The sequence below is a fragment of the Palaemon carinicauda genome, chromosome 25, assembly GCF_036898095.1.
Source record: "Palaemon carinicauda isolate YSFRI2023 chromosome 25, ASM3689809v2, whole genome shotgun sequence".
NCBI lineage: Eukaryota > Metazoa > Arthropoda > Malacostraca > Decapoda > Palaemonidae > Palaemon > Palaemon carinicauda.
In genome coordinates, this window is record NC_090749.1 from 77,757,713 (window position 1) to 77,779,068 (window position 21,356).

Genomic DNA, 21,356 nt, shown 5'->3' on the forward strand with positions numbered 1-21,356 from the left:
TGCCCTTCGAGAGTGCCGCTATAGAATGGTCTAGAGGCAAAACTAGTAGCGGCTCATTGAGGATCTCATAATACCTCCGCTGTACGATAAAAGGCGGCGGGAGGAGTTTGGAGGAGGAGCTGGTGCGAAGGGAAGAAGACGAACCAGTCGCCTAAGACAACCTTCTGCTTGGCCCTTGTCAATGCCTTTGACCAGGGCATAGCTGCACTGGCCTTCAGGGGTCTCTGAGTGCCATAAAACTGGTCTAGGAACGTATCCTTACCTTTAAGAGGGGCGACCAATGGATCTGGCATCCCATTGATGATTCGGATGCAGGCTAACACCTGCCAGAAGGCGTGTTCCGTCTCCTTTCGCTCCGCTTCCGTCATTTTACGGCTAGCGGCAGCTGGCAAAATGTCCTCATAATCATTCTGCTCATCTACTTCTGAGCTCTCATTCATAGGAGCCAAGAGTTGGTCAAGGTCATCATCAAGATCGAGGACGTACTCGATTCTCTCTGAGTCTCCACTCAAGGTAAGGGAGGCCTGGCCGAAGATTTCAGTATGATGAATAAACCTTTCGGCTCTCTGCACTGAGGCAGAAGTTCCTTCATTAGTATAGGCCTTGCGGCTTCCACTGACCTGTGGGAGAGATGGGACTCCGCAGGGACAGGAACTGTGTTATACCAAGAAAGGTGAGGTGCCTCCCTTGGCACTACCTCGACTAGAGTCAGACGGAACGAGTCCGTAAAGGAAATTGTCTGGTCCTCCTTGGAAGGAGAAGGTCTAATCCTCTTTCTCTTCCCTTTGGGTCTTGTCTGTGGAGACTTGAACGTCAGGGGACTCCTCTGCGGTTCTAGAGCCTTCTCTTCCCTGGCTCTCTTGTGAGGAAGGATGTTCTTCTCACGTAAAGGCATTGTCGGAGCAGAGTCCTTAGAGTTACCCCTAGGATCAACATGGGGAGAGAAGGCCTCGGATGAGACGAGGCAACAGGGGAGTTCTGGGATTGCCGTCTAAGGACTGAAAGCGGGGACTGACCCTGTCAAAGTTTGCTGCATTACGTTAAATAATGCTTTAAGTCATGGGGGGGTCGCAGGCTCCCGATGTGCTGTGAGGGAGGTCCTTAGGGCAGTGCACATTCCTAGGCTTAGGTAACTTAACAGGTACCTTAGCCTTCTTACCTGAAGGCATGATCGTCACAGGCCTTTCCATCGGGAGAGGAACTGGGCGTTGTCGGGTGGGCATCAGGTGCTTCGGGGAAAGTGGATATCCCCGAGGCTTGAGAGACTGGTGGGAATCTCCCTTAGCAGGAGGTTTCCCCACGGAAGGGAACCCTCCTGCAGCCAGAAAAGTGATAGAGCCTCGTCTGGGGACGAGGGTACCACTGGTGCTGGACGAGAGTTTTCACGTGGTTGGAATTTCACAACACCGATCTCTGCGTGACGCTGCCATGCCACAAGAAGCTCTGTCACGAGACGCTTTCACGTCACGTTGACTCTGGTCTGCCACGCAATGAAGCAAGAGACCGAGCAGGAGCAAGGGGGCGAGACCCAGGAGGAGGAGCTAATTTGGATCGCGAATCAATTTCGCATAGCCCAGAAAGACCGTCGTGACGAGAACCCGAATCAGAAATCGTGCCGTGAGAAACCCTAGGGTTCATGTGAAGAGGACCTAAAGGGTCTGCAGGGAAACGAGAGCTCAAAGGCTCCTCATAACACAAGTCACGAGAGCCTAAAGGCTCTTCATGAGAACCGAAAGACTCGTCATGACTAAGGTCCAAACAACCGAAAAGTTCCTCGTAACGTTGGTTACGAGAGCCTGAAGCTTCTGCGTAACCAGTGACGCTAGAACCCAAAAAAGTTTCACATAAAGGGGGATCAAGTTTCCCTGTTACGAGAGCCCAAAGTGAAGCGGAAACCAGATGGCTCAGTAGTCCCGGTAGTCACCTTCAATGTCCTGATAGACCTAGTTGCTGAAACACACGTCAAGAATGCTCAATGGGGGACTGGGAAAATGAAAGCGAAGCTCCATCAACTCTTTTGGCACAAATCTTTGATTAATGTAATCAGGGATATGTGCTGGACGTGTTGGGAATGTCAGAATTGTAAGGTTTCAAGGGAGGTGGTTGCCCCGCCAACCTTGAAAATAGTGACCTCTCCTCCTTTTGAATTGGTTGCTATGGACCTTGTGAGTCTCCCAACAACCATTACTGGTTTTATTGGGTGCCTGATGGTAGTCGAACATTATTCCAAGTGGGTGACGGCAGTACCCATAAGGAATAAGAAGAGCAGTACGATATGCCAGGCGCTTGAAGACCGAGTTTTTCCTGTTACAGTATTCCACGTGTTCCAGTCCGAATATTGACTGATAACAGCCCTGAGTTTATTTCCCAGGAATTTACTTCGTTGGAGTGGTACAATGTTGTACATGTGAAAACAATTCCGTATAATCCCTCTAGTAATGATGAAGTGGAGTGGGTGATCCGTACCATTGGTGAGTTACTGAGGGTGATTTCCGGGGAATCTCAGAAATGGGACCAGTACTTACCCTGAGCAGTTCTCAGCTACAACCATTCCCATCACACTGAGATTGGCTGTACTCTGAGAAAACAGTGAAGGCTGCTCACGATGTTGACAGTATCCAGTTTCTGTCAGCAGAAACCAGAGACCCATGGGCTGAAGGACATCCTCGGTACAAACTGTTTGAGGGTTCTCTGGTTCTTAAGAAGGTTCACCAGTTGGGACACCGTCTGTCGAACAAGCTCATCCCTAGGTTTGAGGGGGTATTACGTGTTACTGAGGTACACGAAAATAAGGTCACCCATGAGCTGCAGAGACTGTCTGATGGTGAATTGGTAAAAGCTCACCATATTCAGTTAAAGGCCAAGATTGGACCTCCAGTCTATCTTAGGAGGCACTTTCTCTGGTATCTGAGGGGGCCTCATCCTGTAACTGAGACTCAGAATAAACCAGGACCTGTGGATGATAGTCCGACTTCCTCTGAAGTCTCTGAGAGTTCTGGTTCTAGTAGTAATGGTGACTCCTATGGGGTGGCTGCAACAGTTGCGTCATACCTTTTGTCTTGGGACTATAACAAGTCAAGACAACAAAGGAAAAGTTACCGTCCTAATAGAACTATTATTCAGGCTAACCCCATCCTTAAGCCAGCTAGAACTTATGAGAGGAAAAGAGCACTAGATGCTTGGTTATATCCTCCAGAAAATTTTGATGAAAGTCCTGTATTGAAGCCTGAATCTATACGAGATTGTGTGGTCCTCCAACTGTGGGAGAACAGCCCCACTGAAATGTGTGAAACCCTGATTTTGACTCCTGAATCTGTGGTTCACTCTCCTGTGCCCAAATTTCCAACACCCCAATTCTTAGACTCCTCTTTCCGAGAGAAAGGTGTTGTTTATCCTCCAGGGAGTTGGGAATTCTGGGAAGTTTCCAGCATTACGTTGTTTGAACCACTTTTTGTTGGCTCCAAGAGTTCCAGTCCAGACTGGTCAAGACCTGCTAGTTTAGAAAGCCCTGTTTCTGACTCAGCAGTGTCCTTTTATCCTGATTAGGACTTTCTTGGCTTTTTGCCACCCAATTGTGACGACCGACTGTTGCCTGCAAATCCTACCTCTAGTGGATATAGTCCACCATGGACTAGGTCAAAAGGTCCAGTTCCTGACCTACCTTTAGTTCAGCCTCGAGTCATGGAGTGGAGGATTTGTCTCACTGATCAGACAAATACTACAAAGAGGGAACTGTCCTCCATTCCTGAGCCACCTCAGAATTCAGACCGTTTCCACCTTTATGATGGTAGATTAAAACACCGGTTGGAACTCAAGGTTGAAGTGGCACAGCCAGGGATATATAATCTAAACGCTACAGCACTGTTTGGGTCGTCTGAAACAGAACTTTACCCCGAGTCATCGCTGGTTTTTTCGGGATTTTTATTGTCCTCTTCCGAGTCTACGGATTCTGTCTCTGGTTCACCTGAGAGAATGTTGATAACCCACAAATGCCAACTGCTATGCGAGGTTATTGATCGATTAAAGACACCCCGTTTGTACCGGCTTAGCCTGTTTCCGGTGCTGTGGGAAATTAATATAGCTCATCAGCAGATTGCTGAATCCCGGCGCATGTCCCGACAGAATTTTGAGACTCAGAAGAACTATAAATCTCCCACTGAATTAATCACTGAACAAAATATTTTTTTTTTATATCAAGTTTTTATACAGTAATTACTTTTTTATTAGACTTTTTTGATTCCCACATTGGGGTAGTTAAAAGGCTGTAGAACAGGACACCTTGTGTGAGGAAATCTGTATTTAGTCACTGTTTGTGTAATTGTTGTACTAATTGTTGTACTGTAAATTGACCTTGACCGTGACAAAGTTATAATAGATTTAGTAATTTTTTATTATCCTGTAATAGTCCAAAATCAATGTTTTGTATTCTTTAAAATTGATTTTGGTGAGGAATTTTGAGATGGACTGAAGATCTAGGGGGGGGGGGGGAATGTGGAGAAATACATAAGTAAAATACAAATTATTCCTAGATGTATTACTTATTCCATTTTGTAGTTTGTTTTAATTGTATTTTTTATCCTGTTTAATTTGTTTATCGTCAGTCCCTCACTCAAAATGACAAATTCGTAGATAATTTGTATTTTTCCTAACTATACAAACCTTAGCTATTTAATAGGGGTATTACTTTCGGCGTAGCTGAAATAACAAGCCATTAATTTTTAACGAGGGTTTATTACCCACACCGCCAGTTTCTGGTGGTAGGGAGGGTAGCTTACTACCGCTCCCCCTCACACACCTGTGATTGAGCTCACTTTGCTTAGGGGTAGGACTTCAAGGGGGATAGGGGTAGCGGGTAAGTTTGCTTAAATAGCTAAGGTTTGTATAGTTAGGAAAAATACAAATTATCTACGAATATGTCCTTCGTTCCATAACTGGAATACAAACCACGCTATTTAATAGGGGTGACTCACCCATTAGGAAGGGTGGACGTCCCAGCCAATGTGGCTTTTGGCTTTTACCCGGGGGCTCCTTATCTGAGTGTGTCAGCACCCAAGGAATAAGGAGTCCCTGCGCCTCGCTAAAACCTTGCTACGCAAGGTTCGCGGCCTATGCAAGCTGTGTGTTGAGGTATGTAGAAGTGTGACTGTCCTGGTAAAATTATTCCAAGTTCTTTAAAAGGAAAAACTGTGCACCAGGACTTTCTCAATACCACCTCGTCAGGGTATGGGGACGCAACAGTATTAATCTTAGTACTAGGTACACAAGGGAGCATGGTTTACCTGCAGTGGTTTGAGGTCAGCTATGCAGAGAACCAAGGATGCTGCTTTCCCCAAGAGAGGGCAGAATGAAGAAAAGAATAAGGGCCAGTCAAACTTTTCATTCATGCAGACTAAAACCAGGTAACAATGCCCTCAACCTTCTGCTACTTGTTCAATAAGGAGCTTGAGGTTTTAAACCAGCTGTTGTGCAGCCACCAAAGGACCGATAGAGAACGTTTCAAGTCTCCTGTGGGTCACGTCTTGCAGGTAGTGGGATGTGAACGTGGTCTGACGCTTCCACACCCCAGCTTGAAGAACCTGCGTCACTGAATAGTTTCTTTTGAATGCCAGGGATGTAGCTATGCCCTTGACATCATGAGCTCTGGGGTGACGTGACGGAGGAGGATCTGGATTCAGTGCATGGTCAATGACCCTGCGAATCTACGCTGAGATGGTGTTCTTGGTGACCCTTCTCTTGGTCCTTCCTGTGCTAACGAATAGTGCAGGCACACGAGGACGGGCTGCGGCTGTTCTCTTAAGATACAGCCTCAAACTCCTCACTGGGCATAGTAAGAGATGGTCTGGGTCATCTGTTACAGTACAGAGACTAGAAATCCGAAAGGAGTCGAATCGTGGATCCGCTACTCCCGGGTTCTGAGTCTTAGCAATAAACTCAGGGATGAAGCTGAACGTTACCTCTCACCATCCCCTTGAATGGGCGATGTCGTATGAGAGACCATGAAGTTCACAGACTCGTTTGGCCAAAGCCAAAGCTAGCAGGAACAACGTCTTCCAAGTCAGGTGGCGATCTGTTGCCTGGCGTAATGGTTCATAGGGAGACCTGAGAACTTGAAACACGTTCCATGGGGGAGGTCTCACTTCTGACTGGGGGCAGGTAAGTTCATAACTCCATATGAGTATAGAAAGTTCTAGCGATGAAGAAATGTCCATTCCTTTCAGTCTAAAGGCGAGGCTTAAGGCTGAGTGATAGCCTTTTACTGCCGAGACTGATAGTCACATTTCTTCACGCAAATACACGAGGAACTCCACTATTGCTGGAATAGTGGCATCGAGTGGAGAGATACCCTTACCACGACACCAATCACAGAAGAATTTCCACTTTCCCTGGTAGACTGCTGCTGATGACTTATGCAGGTATCCAGAAATCCTAATCGCAACTTATTGCGAAAATCCTCTCTGAGAGAGGAGATGCTGGATAGTCTCCAGGTGTGAAGTTGTAGCGATGCTACGGCTTTGTGGAATACAGTGGACCCCCGGGGTACGGCGTCCCCAGCTTACGTTTTTTTCACGTTACGGTGTGGAATACGATGTTTTTTCGTCCCCTTGTTACGGCATTTTCCCCACCTTACGGCATCAAATTCCAAAATTCAAACTTGGCGGTCGGTAGGCGTATGACTGTGCGAATCACTCGCCTACCACCACACTCATACGTCACTACGAAGCTGGTCTGCTATTGGTCGGCGTCACGGCGTCACTAAGATGCCGATACGCTATTGGCCGAAATCCCTCCCACAATGCCTGAGAGAGATGCTGCCTCTCTCTCTCTCTCTTTGTTAATCGCGCGCTCAGTTCAGAATCTTGTGTGTGTTTTGTAAAGACTTGATCTCGTGTGAGTGCTTGCGATATCGTATTTTATGTGCATTTTAGTGCTTAATTCCAACTTTAATTCATTAGCCATGGGTCCCAAGATTGCTAGTGATGTTAAAGGGAAAAGTAAGAAGATGATTACTAGGGAAACGAAGCTGGAGATATAAAGAAATACGAAGAAGGCATGCGTATCGTTACCCTCGCTAGTACATATGGCCGTAACCAGTCAACGATTGGTACAATCATCAAAAACAAGGAAGCCATTAAAGCAAGTAAGTCTTCTAAAGGCATGACTGTCCTTGCCAGTGGAAGGACCTCAATCAACGACGAGATGGAGAGACTCATTCTACTATGGATTAAAGAGAAGGAAATCGCTGGTGATATACTCACGCAATCGGTAATTTCGCACAAGGCGAGCGCCATCTTTACTGATCTCGTGGAAGCCCGGAGAGACGGCGGAGACGAAGGAACGTCACAGCAAGCCCCCCAAGAGTTCAAGTCTTCTCATGGGTCGTTTGATCGCTTTAGGAAGAGGAATGGTATTCACTCAGTCGTCAGGCATGGAGAGGCGGCCAGTTCTGACAAGAAAGCAGCAGAAGAATTCCTCAAGAAGTTTGAGAAATTAATTTCCAGAGAAGGCTACATTCCTCAGCAAGTGTTTAACTGTGATGAAACTGGCTTTTTCTGGAAGAAAATTCCCCGTCGTACATATATCACAGCAGAAGAAAAGAAACTTCCTGGCCATAAACCAATGAAGGACAGACTTACCCTCACATTTTGTGCAAATGCCAGTGGGGACTTAAATTAAGCCCCTACTGGTGTACAATCAGAGAATCCTCGTGCCTTCAAGGCACAAAATGTCACGAAGGATAGGCTCTCAGTATTTTGGAGGTCTAATGCCAAGGCCTGGGTCATGAGGACCATAATTATTAAGTGGGTAAACGTTTGCTTCGGTCCTGCTGTCAAGAAATTTTTAGAGGAGAACAATCTTCCTCTAAAATGTCTCCTGGTACTGGACAATGCCCCTGCTCACCCTCCTGGCCTCGAGGCCAACATACATCCTGACTTCTCCTTCATTAAAGTTCTCTATCTGCCACCGAACACCACCCCTCTCCTCCAGCTTATGGACCAGCAAGTGATTGCCAACTTCAAGAAGCTTTACACGAAGCATCTGTTCAGAAGATCCTTCGAAGTGACCGAAAGCATATGGGCAAGCGTTGATTTGCGCGCGCGAACGATTGGTGGCGCGCGGGCGAGAGATGGTGCGGTGGCGAGTATTGGCGCGCATGTGTGGGCGCGTGTTGGCGTGCGCGCTCGGGCGAGTGCCGGACGCATATGTCCTGGTGCAAGCGCGTAGGAGACCTGGCACGCTGGAGAGCACTGGCGCTTATGAGAGCGCTGGATTGCGCACGCATTGGCGCTTAGGAGAGAGCGTTGGTGCACAGGAGAGATTTGACGTGCAGGAGAGCGCTGGCGCGCTGGAGAGCGCTAGCGCGTAGGTGAGCGCTAGCGCGTAGGTGAGTGCTGGCGCGTAGGTGAGTTATGGCTCACGGGAGAGCGATGGCGTGCGGGAGAGCGCTGGCGCATAGGAGATCATGGACGCGTAGGAGACCGTGGGCGTATGGGCGCGCGGGCGCCTGTTGCAGCTGTCGCCTATGAGCGCGAGCAGGAGAAGGGGCGCGGAAGCGTTGTAGCGCACTGACAAGCAGGCTGTTGATGACGAGCTGCTGGTGAGCGCTGATGTCCTGTAGGAGGTTGGTGAGCTGTAGGGCGATGGCACGCAGCTGCGCACTTCAGTAGGGCCTGAAGAGGCTTTACCGAAAACAGGAACGGTGAAGGAAGGTCTGAAGGGTGGCAGGTCAGGAACTGGGATGTTCCCTTTGTGAGGGCGCACATCCACCGAAGGAGATCGTGAACGATATGCAGAGAGGTCCAGGACCGAAGTCGGTGGACTAGTAGCAAGTCCAGTGACGGTCGAAGGTCGAGGGCCAGATGACTGCAGCGGAGGCTCCTCTATGGGTGACCGCTGCGACGACGAAGCAGAAGTACCGAAGAGGTGCCTCTTCACCGGTATGAAGGGAGACCTATAAGGTGGAGTGGAGGGCGAGCTTTCCGACGAAGGCGCCCTCTAGGGTCCTTAGGATCAGCAAGCTGACCTGACAGTGCGCTGCAGCAGTCCTCCGAAGAGGAGTCTCTATGAGTAAACTCCCCGGAGGGGAAGAAACACTCGCAGGAGAGACAGACGTTTGACTTAGTTTCCCTCTAGAAGGATGTTCAGGAACGGGGGAAACTAAGTCGGCAGCAACCACTGGAGAGTCTGGAGGGGCAGAGGAGTCAGATGTAATCAAGGGTGACACCTCTGACACCACAACATCAACAAGGGCCAGAGGATCTACCTCTGACGGCAGCAATGACTGCTGAACAGAAGCACCCTTGCGGATGAACTGCAGCAATGCGTCCTTGAAGGGCGGACCCGAGAGCCCTAAGGAAAACCAAACCTGCAATAAAGGAGTAGGTGACAAGGCCTCACCCGGGGGGAGAGGTGGGGCCGCTTCGCTAGGGGAAGCAACACCATCTATCGAGGACCGGGGTTGGCCGACATTAAATTGGTCTACGCTACTACTCGACGGTCTCTCGTAAGAGGCCGAATGAGTAGGAGCTTCGGAGGAGGGTAGGGAGACGGAGGAAGAGGCCTTGGGTTTTCCTACCTTCGAAGGAACCTTCGAAGAAGAAATATCCCGCTTAGACTTCTTCTTCCGCCATCGCCCAAACCTCTCCCACTGGGAGGAAGACCACTCCCTAAACTCATTGCACTTATTATCGCTATCACACCGTTGACCTCTGTAAGAAGGACAAAGGGTGTGGGGATCTGTCTCCACCGCCAACATAAATGTTCCAGAGGGCCGGCCAGAGTGTCCAGGGCATGTGCGCATGGTAGCAAAGTCAACTTCACAAATACACACTAGAAAGAAAAAGCAAAAAAACAGATTAATGGCTGTCCAATAAAGGCTACCCTCCCCTATCCCCCCCTAACTAGTGGTTTTTGTAGCTAACCCTCGCTAAACTTTAATGGCTCGTCATTTCAGCTACGCCGAAAGTAATACCCCTAATAAATAGCGTGGTTTGTATTCCAGTTCCGGAACAACTGTTTTTTAAAATTCTCTTTCAATTCACTTCCTCATCCAAGATATTCCCCGTTCTAGCCTGAAGTTCTTTTATTTGTAAAATCACTTTTTCCTCTCCTAATGGTTGTAGTGTTCAAATAAATTGAAATATAGCAGCCGCTATTTACAGTGGACTCCATGCATGCCGATAATAAGTGAGACGGCATACCTGTAGAATAGTATTAAGCAAATACAGTCCTAGCTGGGTCCCCTTGTTCAGTATAAAATCAAGGGGTGGTGCCCAGTGTCTAGTTCATCCTTGATTGTTTGCTTTTTGCCCGGATTTCTGGGTATTCCACCGTTTTGTCTTTTTGTGTAGTGAACGTTGGAGTGTGGTTGGCATTCAGACACTAGGCAGTCTGCATGCTACATCTGATCACAGTCCGCAAACCACTACAATGAGAGCCTCTAGGCTCAGCGTGACAAGAGTCCGAAAACTCTCCATCATGAAAGCCGAAAGACTTGTCATGACTACCCTTGCTTGTTGATGTAAGCCACTACTGTGGGGTTGTCACTCATTACCCCTACTGAATGATCCGCCAAAAAGTGTAGAACTTTTAAGGGGCCAGGCAGACAGCATTCTTCTCTAAGGGATTTATGTGAAGGTACTTTTCGAACTCTGACCAAAAGCCTAAGGTCATGTGATGCAACACATGGGCCCCCACCCTTCTTTTGATGCGTCGGAAAACAGCACCAAGTTTGGGAGAAGGACGAGAAGATTGATACCCTTTAGCAGATTTTTGCCTGCCACCCACCAATCGAGATCCATCTGTTCCTCTGGTCCAGTGGGGATCAGAATGTCCAGGGTATCAAAGGCCTGATTCTCGTTGGGCTTTAGTCGCCATTGGAGGGATCGTATCCTGAGGCAGCCGCTAAGAACTAGACAGGTTAGAAACGATAAGTGTCCGAGGAGACATAGTCACCTTTGAGCTGGGAGCTCTTCTCGTTTGAGAAAAGGTCTCGCGACCTTCCTGTCGTCTGATGGGAAGGTTTGGTGGAGGTTAGTGTCTATTATCATTCCTCGGTATACCAGTCTTTGAGTGGGAAGCAGGGATGAATTCTCGAGGAATACCATGATCCCCAGATCTTGGCAATGCCTCAAGAAGTTTTCTCACTGCTGACAAAGGGTTGCCACAGAGTCTGCTAGAATTAGCCGGTCGTCCAGGAAACATAGGAGACGGATGCCGGTTCTATGATCCCAGGATGAAACTAGGGCCAACACTTTTGATGACCTGGGGTGCTTGTGGAGAGACCGAAGCACAGCGCCTTGAACTGGTATTTCTTGTCGTCTAGGCTGAATCTCAGATACTTCCTTGAAGACAGATGATATTGGGATCTGAAAGTATGCGTCCTTTAGGTCTAGGGTACACATGAAGTCCTATGGTTTTACCGCTTGTCTGACCTTCTTCAACATGGTGTGGACTTCGGCCCAAAGGGCCAGCTCCCTTGCGGATCCCTTCATATAGGAGCTCGTTGATGCTGGGGTCTTGACCAATGGAGGAAGAGATGAGTGAACGGGACGAGATACCCTGAACGTATCACGGATATTATCCAGGGTTCAGTCCCGAGCTGCATAAGGCAGGAAAGGATCTTTTAGACACCTTGTTTTCCATTACTGCAGTCCTGTTTTGTAGTTCTCGATGAGGCCAAATGTGGACTGCCTGACTCCCCTGCGGGTTTTGTAGTCCATGATCAGAACTTTTAAGGGTCCCTGGACTCGGAGGTGTTACAGCCTTCTGTTGGTCACCCGTAGAGGAAAGGATGGAATCCTCTCCGGGTTTTGAGACTACTCTGCGATCCCTCGGGACTTCCTCAATGAACGAAGGCCGGAAAGAGTTGGTTAAGGATTCTTCCCTGTGAGAGAACTCAGTCTGAACTGATACGGGCCAGGCAATGCTTGACCTTATCTTGGAAGCCCTGACGGGAAATCTACACAATACTTTGATAAAAATAGAAAAAAATTTCTATCTCATACTGGGATTGAACACTAGCGCCTTCAAATGATAGGCCAGGTCGCTTCCAACCATGCCACCAGCAGCTCTGGTGATTCTGTTCCTTAGAACAGCGCCATTCTGGCGAATGTTGACAATGGTCAAGGGCTGGTTTTCGTGACCGCTGCACAATCGGAGAGTACTCACGACTAGTCACCTGTCGACGACCTGCTGATGGGGACTGCCGATTGTTTAGTGGATTGGCATGATTGAGAAAGACGAGCAGAAGAGCTGGTGTCGTTTGCCTTCCGATTTCTCGGGGCAACGTCGTGTAGATGGTGATTGGCGAGTATTTGAAAGCTGCTGGTGGGCTGCCGAGCAATGAACTGCCGGCGAGTGGCAATTGACTGATAGATTGATTGAAAGTTTTCTGGCATCCTGTGGCGAGTGGTGAGCTGTCAGCAATCAGCAGAATGGTGATCGGTGAATCGGCAATCAGTGAGCCAAAGATGAGCAACGAACCGTAGGGGAGAGATGAATGGCTAACTTTTGGTGAGTGGCGAGCGGCTAACCATTAGCGAGCGGCGAATGGCTTACCATTGGCAAAAAGCAAACGGAGGGTGACTGACAAGCAGTCGAAGACTGCATGATCAGTTGACGAGCGGTGATCTGCCGTTGGTCAGTGGGCTGATTCTGCGATTGGCGAGTTGGTGATCGAAAAGCCAAAGGTGAACAGCGAACCGCTGGATAAGTCACCGAGTGGCTAACCATTGGTGAATGGCGAACGGCTGCACAGGCGATTCATGAGCTGCCGGCAGAGCAGGCAATTCACGAGATGCAGGTTAACGAGTGGCAGGACGATGAACCTGAACCTGACGAGACGGAGAAAACTGTACAGGAACTCCGCGAGCAGGTGAACGATAAGCAGATGGTTGGCAAACAACTGCTTAATGCTCAGAAGGAGAAATATGTCCTTTCTAAGGAAGCACATCCTCCGGAGGAGATCGCGAACGATCCTTGGCAGGCGAGGAACGAACCAACATAATACTGTACATGAAACAAAATACATTATATTGTTTTTGTCAACAAAAATATTGATTGCGTTTTGCTATATACTACAAAATAATTTACTTACATTGCTTGATAGAGCAATAATACCTTCAATATATCTCTAGAACGCACAGCGCAATTGATCGATGGTTGTACTATCTATCGATGTCTGCACTAATGATGAATCTATAGATGGCGCAGCGCGATCGACCGATAGCGCAGATAAGCCGATGGCGCATAACATATATAAGAGGACAGTTGCTCCCGTGTGTATAGAAAATGGGAATTTTCTTCCCATTTTCTACTTGTTCGTAAGATACAGCCGTTCTACTACAAAAACACTACACAAGAACACCGTCTAACCTTAACTTCCCCACCTAACCCAACATACTACCCGTGTCCTTACCCACTTACCTTAGAAAACAGCCGTATTCTTAGCCAACCATCGTCATACCTACACCCCCACCGTATTCTTAGTGACAGGTATGAAAATAGGAGCGTTATGGGGCATGGCCGTCATCATACATACACCCTACAGTTTTTATTTCCTCTAAAGGGAAAATGGTCACTTGTTATGGACATCTTCCTTCAATACGAATCCAAGAAGTTTCAAAACTGTGAAATAAGTAATAAGAAAGTCTAAATTGACACCAGAATTCATCTGTGACATCACTATTCAACCAAATGATATAAAGGATTAACTGATAAAGAAATTAAATATGACATTTATCAATGGTATCAAAGCTGCCTCCTACTTCCCTACGAGGCTTTCCAAATGTGAAGTAAATAAAAAGTATTAAAACTTAAATTGCATGTAGTTGCTCGTCTATATTGACGATCAAACTGGATTTAATTAGGTATCTATGACAGAAAAATATTTCTAATAAACGCATAAATATATGACAAATATAAGGTTGAATACACTGACTTACTATGGTCATATTAATCGGGAAATAACATCCTATGTTCTACGATCGAGCTGTCAGGGTCAGGGTCGAGGTCAATGTAAACAAACGAAAATCTGAACCACCGGGTTTTGGTGACATTTGATTAGTATAATATTTATTTAATTAATAATACTTTTTCTCAATTCTATTTTTCTATTTATTCAATCATAATTAATAAAAAACATTTTTCGGGTCTCTCTCTCCCTCTCTTATCAATAAATAACAGTAGAATAGATATTATTCTACAAAACGTTACAAAGATAAATTCGTGGGAATGCTGAGATCGTACTTGCGAGTGAATAGTTGCTTTTCCTAAATCCAATTATCGCACAAAATTATTATTATTATTATTATTATTATCATTATTATTATTATTATTAAAATTATTATTATTATTATTATTATTATTATTATTATTATTATTATTATTATTATTATTATTATTATTATTATTGTGGCGAAATTTCACCGGTTTATACAAATAGCCCGATGTACTGGGCTGAATCACAAGGTCTGAGGGACAAACTTTACAAAACCATCGGGGGAGTAAATAGAATATGGCTATAATTAAACAAGTTTTATTATAAAAATAATAATCTAATACGAAAGAAACATGAAAAATTAACCTTTACTTGACATACAAAAACATGTGACCGAAAAAAAACTATGTCCACTTCGGACTCGAGATATTAGCAAAATCAATTGAACATTTATAAAGATATCTCGATAAACCCCTTATCGAGACCCTTAAACGTGCTTTACACAATAACACTGATCCCCTGGCACAAGGATCGACAAAATATTAACAGATAAAAACTTTACAACAACTCTATCAAGACCTACACGGAAACCGACCTGGGTACACTAGGGGGTGGGGAGAGAGAACAATTAGATGGGACTTACTCTGATTGGGGACGTCGGATCAAAGAGGGCGAGCAAGCCTTGCAACTTCCTACGTCACCTTTTTGGCGCGATTTGTCCTGAACCTAAATTTCTAGATTGGATTTTTTTATCATGTTACAATAGAATGACGTTATTTTTCCTAATCTTAAATTACTAGTAATTGATTTCATTAGTCTCAGCGCCTTCCTACCAGGCGGTTTCTCTATTTGGTTCTAAACATTCCCGTCTTGAACTACATTCATTCGCCCGCGAGTTTTCTCCTCTCCCTCCAATTTGACATAGTCGTAGGCGGAGTCAAATGGCGGGAATTTTGATTGATCAGGTCAAAATTCCCGACATCCTCCAAGCCCCAAAATAAGGAGCGATGAAACGTCGGTCAATTGGATGGAGCTAGACTCGGGGTGAGGGGAGTGACTTACTCCGAAACTCTGTTAGGCTTGCTGCGTAGCGCTCCGCAACGACTCGAACAGAGTACGCACAATATACAACAGCAATGTTACCCTGGGGTAATAAACACAATCAATAATATACAGTCATACAACAGTTCAAATTAGGCAATGGGCCTAGCAATTCTAATGCACTCGTGTATAATACACATAAGGAACAGCAGAAATAAGTGATAATGTACACACACATTTTACAGAATTCAAATGGCAAGCAATTAGGCAATGGGCCTAAAAAAAATAGAAAATGGCAATGGAAATGCATACATTACAGTTCAAATGCAAAGGCAATTAGGCAATGTGCCTAAATCAAACAGAAAATGGCAATGGAAATGCACACAATTCAAATGCAAAGGCAATTAGGCAATGGGCCTAAATCAAACAGAAAATGGCAATGGAAATGCACACAATTCAAATGCAAAAGCAATTAGGCAATGGGCCTAAATCAAACAGAAAATGGCAATGGAAATGCACACAATTCAAATGCAAAGGCAATTAGGCAATGGGCCTAAATCAAACAGAAAATGGCAATGGAAATGCACACAATTCAAATGCAAAGGCAATTAGGCAATGGGCCTAAAATAATCAGAAATGGCAGAAATGCATACATAACAATTCAAGTGCAAAGGCAATTAGGCAATGGGCCTAAGACAATTCAGAAAATAGCAGAAATGCATACATAACAATTCGAGTGCAAAAGCAATTAGGCAATGGGCCTAAGACAATCAGAAAATGGCAGAAATGCATAAATGACAATTCAAATTCAGTCTGTCTCAACTCACAATAATCGAGACTTCTATAGCGCTGCTACATGCAGGCTGTTATTTAATGGAGTACAAGAGGGAGGGGTTGGTTCTGTGCAACGCTCGGTCTGTACGCACGAGAGACCATCCCGTCCCCGTTCTCCACCCCTACGCACTTCCAACCTCCGCAGATTCACGCACACCTCACAAACTCCACCCTCCCTACCTTCCAGATAGGACATGCCCCCTTTTCACTCACTGTTTACAGCTACTTTTTATATATCATCACTTTTCAGCAGACAGTCCATTAGTTCTCGCTGTTTCGTGGCAGCCCTTCTCAATGGGCGTGCAGAACGTCTTTGTGCGTTTGTCTGCTCTGATTCAGTTTCATTTTCATTTTCACTTCTTTCACTAACTGCATAGTTCTCACCTTTCTCGTCGTTGTCATCCATTCCTGTGGCTGGTTGTTGAGTTGTCGTAGCTGTTGCCATACCCTGGTCGTCCCCAGACATCTCCGCTATCACTGGCATTCCGGCTGTCGAACTGTACGCGCCCTCTTCTCCGTCATCGCCGTCGTCTCCTCCATCGTCATCCTCAGAGGGGGCTATTTCTAGGGGAACCAGGTGGCTGACAGCTCGCAGCGATTCGACACCCTCAAACAACACTTTCACCGAACGCACGACTCCGTCGTCGTCAGGATACGTCTCCACGACACGTCCCAGAGGCCAAGTCGCTCTTTTCTTATTCTACTGCTTAACTAGCATGATGTCTCCGGGGTGCAGCTTTGAGGGTTCCCCGGGCCGACAGTCGTGCCGGGCTCTCAAGGCACTCAAGTATTCCCTTCTCCAACGTTCTCTGAACGTTCTTAGTGAATCTGTCATTCTTATGTAACGATCACGTAGCTTCCGAGAGGTGAAGGTTGCGTTGAGATGGTCGTCCGGTAAGATTGGTGCCATGAGGTGGACTTGGTGTCTTCTTATCAAATGGGAGGGGGTGAGGACTTCATCCTCGCGCTCGTCACCGCTGTACATAAGCGGTCGATTATTCACCACTGCTTCTGCTTCTTTCACGAGGGTTAGCACGTGGGCGTCCGGCAGGTACTTCTTTCCGAGGGCTATCTGGAGGGTCCGTTTCGTTACTCCTATCAAACGCTCGAAGAACCCACCTTTCCAAGGTGCACGGGGCGTCTGAAACCGCCACATTATGCCAGTTTTCCTCAGGAACTGCTGGACTTCATCCTCTTCATAAAGTCCCTGCAGGAGGTGGCTGGCAGCCTTGAAGGTTTGATGGTTATCGGACATGATGAGCTGTGGGGCACCGTGGGTGGCACTAAACCGTCTAAGTGCCAACACGAATTCTTCTGCTTCCAAAGAGGGACAGAAGTCAAGGTACACGGCTCTGCTAGCCATGCAGGTTATGATAAGTATATATCCTGGCCGTGTCTCAGTGTGAATTGCTGCTGTGTGGTCCACTCCGACCGCCGTGAACGGTTTTGTGAGGGTGATCCTTTCCTTTGGCAGGGGGGGTGGTGGTGGCTGTCTCGTTAGAGGCTGGAAGGCTAGCTTGCATTCAGGGCATTGCCACACGGTTCGCTTTGCAATGGAACGTAGACCCGCCACCCAACATTTCTGTCGAAAGATACCTATTAGAGTATTCACCCCACAATGCAAATGTCACTGATGTAAATATTTTAAATACATCCTAACTAAATGCCCTTTGGCTGGCAAGAGAATTAAATGATCAGTTTCTCCTACATGAGACACTCGTCCCCTAGTGCAGATGAGATTATCTACTAAAACTAAATTCAATTGTCTGACAAAATTAGCAACTTCACGAGGGGGTCTGACTCCGCCCTCTAAGTAGGCATAAACAGTAGGCAAATAATGTTTTTGCTCTAATTGTACAACAATACTGAACGGATGCCGTTCTATCTTAGCAAACTTTAAAACTAGTCTGGCTACTCTTAACAAGAATTGGAACCCTACTTCCCTTTTCAGGATGTCCCAAATCTCGCCTGGGGGGGGGGGGGGGTAGGACACATCTCCTCCCTCAACTCCTGCACCGCCGCTACTACGTGAGTTTGATGTAGTAGATCTTCCTCCTCGTAAGGAACAGGCTTTCCCGTGGTCCTGAGGAATTCTGGACCGTTCTTCCACAGGGAGTTAGCTTGCAATTGTTGAGCCGTTGCACCTCGGGATAGGATATCGGCAGGGTTCTGATGACTAGGGACATGGTTCAGACTGAAACTACAAACCTGCAGAATAAAAATAATTTCCGCCACTCTGTTAGAAACAAACACATTTTTATTAGACCTGGCATCGGGAGATGCTACCCATGCCAACGTTACCTTACTGTCGGTCCACAGTACTATTTCCCATGGCTCGATCAGTTTCTTGAGCGTTCTTGCTAGTTTGCTGCCTAACAACAAGGCCAGTAGCTCTAGCTTAGGGATCGTCAGCTTGCTCATCCCTTTCGGAGTGATCCGGGTCTTACTCGTTACCAGACTTACCCGATTGCATTCGTCCCTAGTATATGCCACTGCTCCATATGCCTTACTGCTGGCATCGGTGAACATGTGAAGTTGTAAGCCTCTTCTTCCTATCGATCTTTGAAAGGTGATGTCGCTCACCGCTTTCAAATCATTCAACAATTCACTTGCCTCTTTAGCCCTTTCTTCTCCTAACACATCATCCCAACCTACATTATCCTCCCATAGTTGTTGAAGGAAAAGCTTTCCCCTTACAAATAATGGGCTTATCAAACCTATCGGATCATAAATGGAGACTAATAGGGAAAGTACCCTACGCTTCGTAGGCACCCATCCCTCCCCCAACTCACAGATCCTTTTACTTTCTTTCACACACAATCTGTCCACGTCCCGGGCCCATCGCAGCCCTAGCACGTTCACACTCACAGGCTCACTCCACTGTTTCTCGCTATCGAAGGCCAAGTGATTGCTGGCCCACCCTTCTAAGGGCATACCCGCCCCCTTTAAGATGTTATGAACAGACTCATGCTCTTGCCTCATATGTTCTATATCTTCAAATGTGGCCAGATAATTATCGACATAAAAGGATTTTACTAAATCTGGGCGCCCTTCGTCTTTAAAATGACAATTTAATATTTGTTGTAGCAAAAATGGACTAGCTGTGATGCCGAACACCACGACTCTAAAGGCGAAGGTAAGCGCTCGACCAGCTGCCTTGCGCCACAGAAATCGTGTGTATTTGGCATCACGAGGATCTAACAAAACACGATGGAATGCTTTACTTATGTCGGCTAACATGGCATATCGATTCAACCTAAACCTTATAATTAAACTATATGCTACCTCTACCAAATTGGGCCCAGGTAAGAGACATTCATTCAATGACTTGCAACCCTTTGACTTTGCCGAGGCATTGAACACGATTCTAAGGGGGGTGGTACGGCTATCTTTCTTAACACCAAAGTGTGGCATGTAATAACCTTCCACTACGGGATTTTTCACCTCTGATATAAAACCTGCTTCCATATATTCATTTATCACTCCCTGATATTGTTCAAAATATTTCCTATCCTTTCTGAATTTTGTCTGCAACGACTCTAACTGCGCCACAGCGTTACGATAATTTGTTTCTGGCCTAGCATCCGACCTGAATGGTAGGCTAACCTGATATCCCTCAGGTTTTCTTACAACGCTTTGCGATACCTTTCGCACGGCCTCGGCCTCGCGAACATTGTATTGCTCAGATGGGGCGATGCCAACACGGTCTAATCGCCATCACTCATCTACATCATACAGATATGGCTCGTCCGTGATTCTGCACACTCTCAACGTTCTTACTTGTTCGACCTTTTCCCCTTGGAACAGCCACGGTGGCACCTTCCCGTACGGGGACATACCATTATGCGTTAAGAAAAGATTTATCCCATTTACTTTTTCAACACCTATGATGAAATAGCTAAAATAATCAGCCCCAACTAAAATGTGAACGTTCTTCATGGTATCTGATTGGTTTGCTGGATCAGCTAACGTGACTCCCTTGGTCAACAGATGCTGTCTGACCTTTACATAACCCACGTTATGTATCGGGACGTCCACGTGTTCGTGTGCCACCAACTTCATACGCACGATTCTTTTCCCCATTTCAACTCTGCAACTTACCACATCGTATTGTCCGCTTATTTCCTCGGAACCAAACGGAGCTATATTCAAGGATTCTCTTCCTACCACCGGTAGGCCTAATTGACGGGCAATTTTTGCAGAGATGAAGCTCCTCTGGCTTCCTGAGTCGAGAAATAGGCGGACTCTCTTACTACCTTGCTTTTGTTGTATACCTGCCATGGCTGTTGGCAAGATAGTGCATGGGAGGTCCACATCAGACCTCTGCGCGATCTTTGCGCTCGTGCATGGTTTAGATTCTACTTTAACTTTGGATGGACGGGGGGCAGTTTGGTTCTGCGCAGGCGTCGCATTTACTACGGGGCGGGACGTTGTTGATTGACTATTACTACTATGACTAGGGATTGATTGCGGTCTACTCGCATCGCAAATTGCAGTGTGGTGCTTAGCATTACAGTTTCTACAGGAATTTGAAACGGGACAATTATTGCTACGATGGCCTGATTTCGTGCAATTAAAACAAAGACCCCTTTTTAGCAAAATGCGACGTCTAGCAGCTACGTCAGTCACTTGGTGACATCCGTGAGGCGGATGCCGTTCGCTACAAAATGGGCAGGAATTATGGTGGATGGGATGGGTTTTCGGTCTTACACTACTGTCTGGTCTTTTGTCACTCTCAAGACTGTCGCCTCTCTGCAACGCATCGTCTTCTAACATTCTCACAATAAAATCTATTACCTCAAAAAACTCGTCCAACGTATAGTCGCATTTCCTCAAATGCTCTACCACTTTGCGGTATAGTTTTCCCTCTGACAGTTTTTGATTAATGAGGCTCATGACCATGCCCTGGCCTAAGTCATTGGTACTAAGTCTTTTGATTTGTTCAATAATGATGGTCAACTCAAAATGGAACCTTTTGAGTTCTACTGGGTTTAGTGACGGCACAAAGATGTTGGCTAATTTACGGTGCAGAATCACGAGTGTCTGGTGCACGTTGCCATACTGCTTATCTAATAGGTCTAATGCTACACTATAGTTCGCGGCGGTTACACTTAGAGATTTGATGATCCTAAGCGGCTCTTTGCCCAACGTCCCCAATAAATATGTGAATTTAGACACTTCGTCTAAATCAGCTCTTCGATCCACGTGGATCGTGAATAGTTCACGGTACGATGCGTACTCTTGCACTTCCCCTTCAAACGTG

At 46.4% G+C, this 21,356-nt stretch overlaps 1 protein-coding gene across 3 annotated transcripts in view; it reads right to left on the reverse strand.

The window, feature by feature from the left end:
* The window catches only part of LOC137618669 (gastrula zinc finger protein XlCGF57.1-like), a 103,909-nt gene extending 89,873 nt beyond the window's left edge, over positions 1 to 14,036 (reverse strand). For 2 of the 3 annotated variants that reach the window (XM_068348810.1, XM_068348808.1), the window contains exons 1-2: positions 13,944 to 14,016; positions 13,426 to 13,626 (exon numbers count right to left, since the gene is read on the reverse strand). The gene's annotated coding sequence lies outside the window, so the exon portion shown is untranslated. Of the gene's footprint in view, positions 1 to 13,425; positions 13,627 to 13,943 lie in introns of all 3 variants that reach the window. The other variant, XM_068348809.1, reaches the window with a different exon arrangement.
* Between the last annotated feature and the right edge of the window lie 7,320 nt (positions 14,037 to 21,356).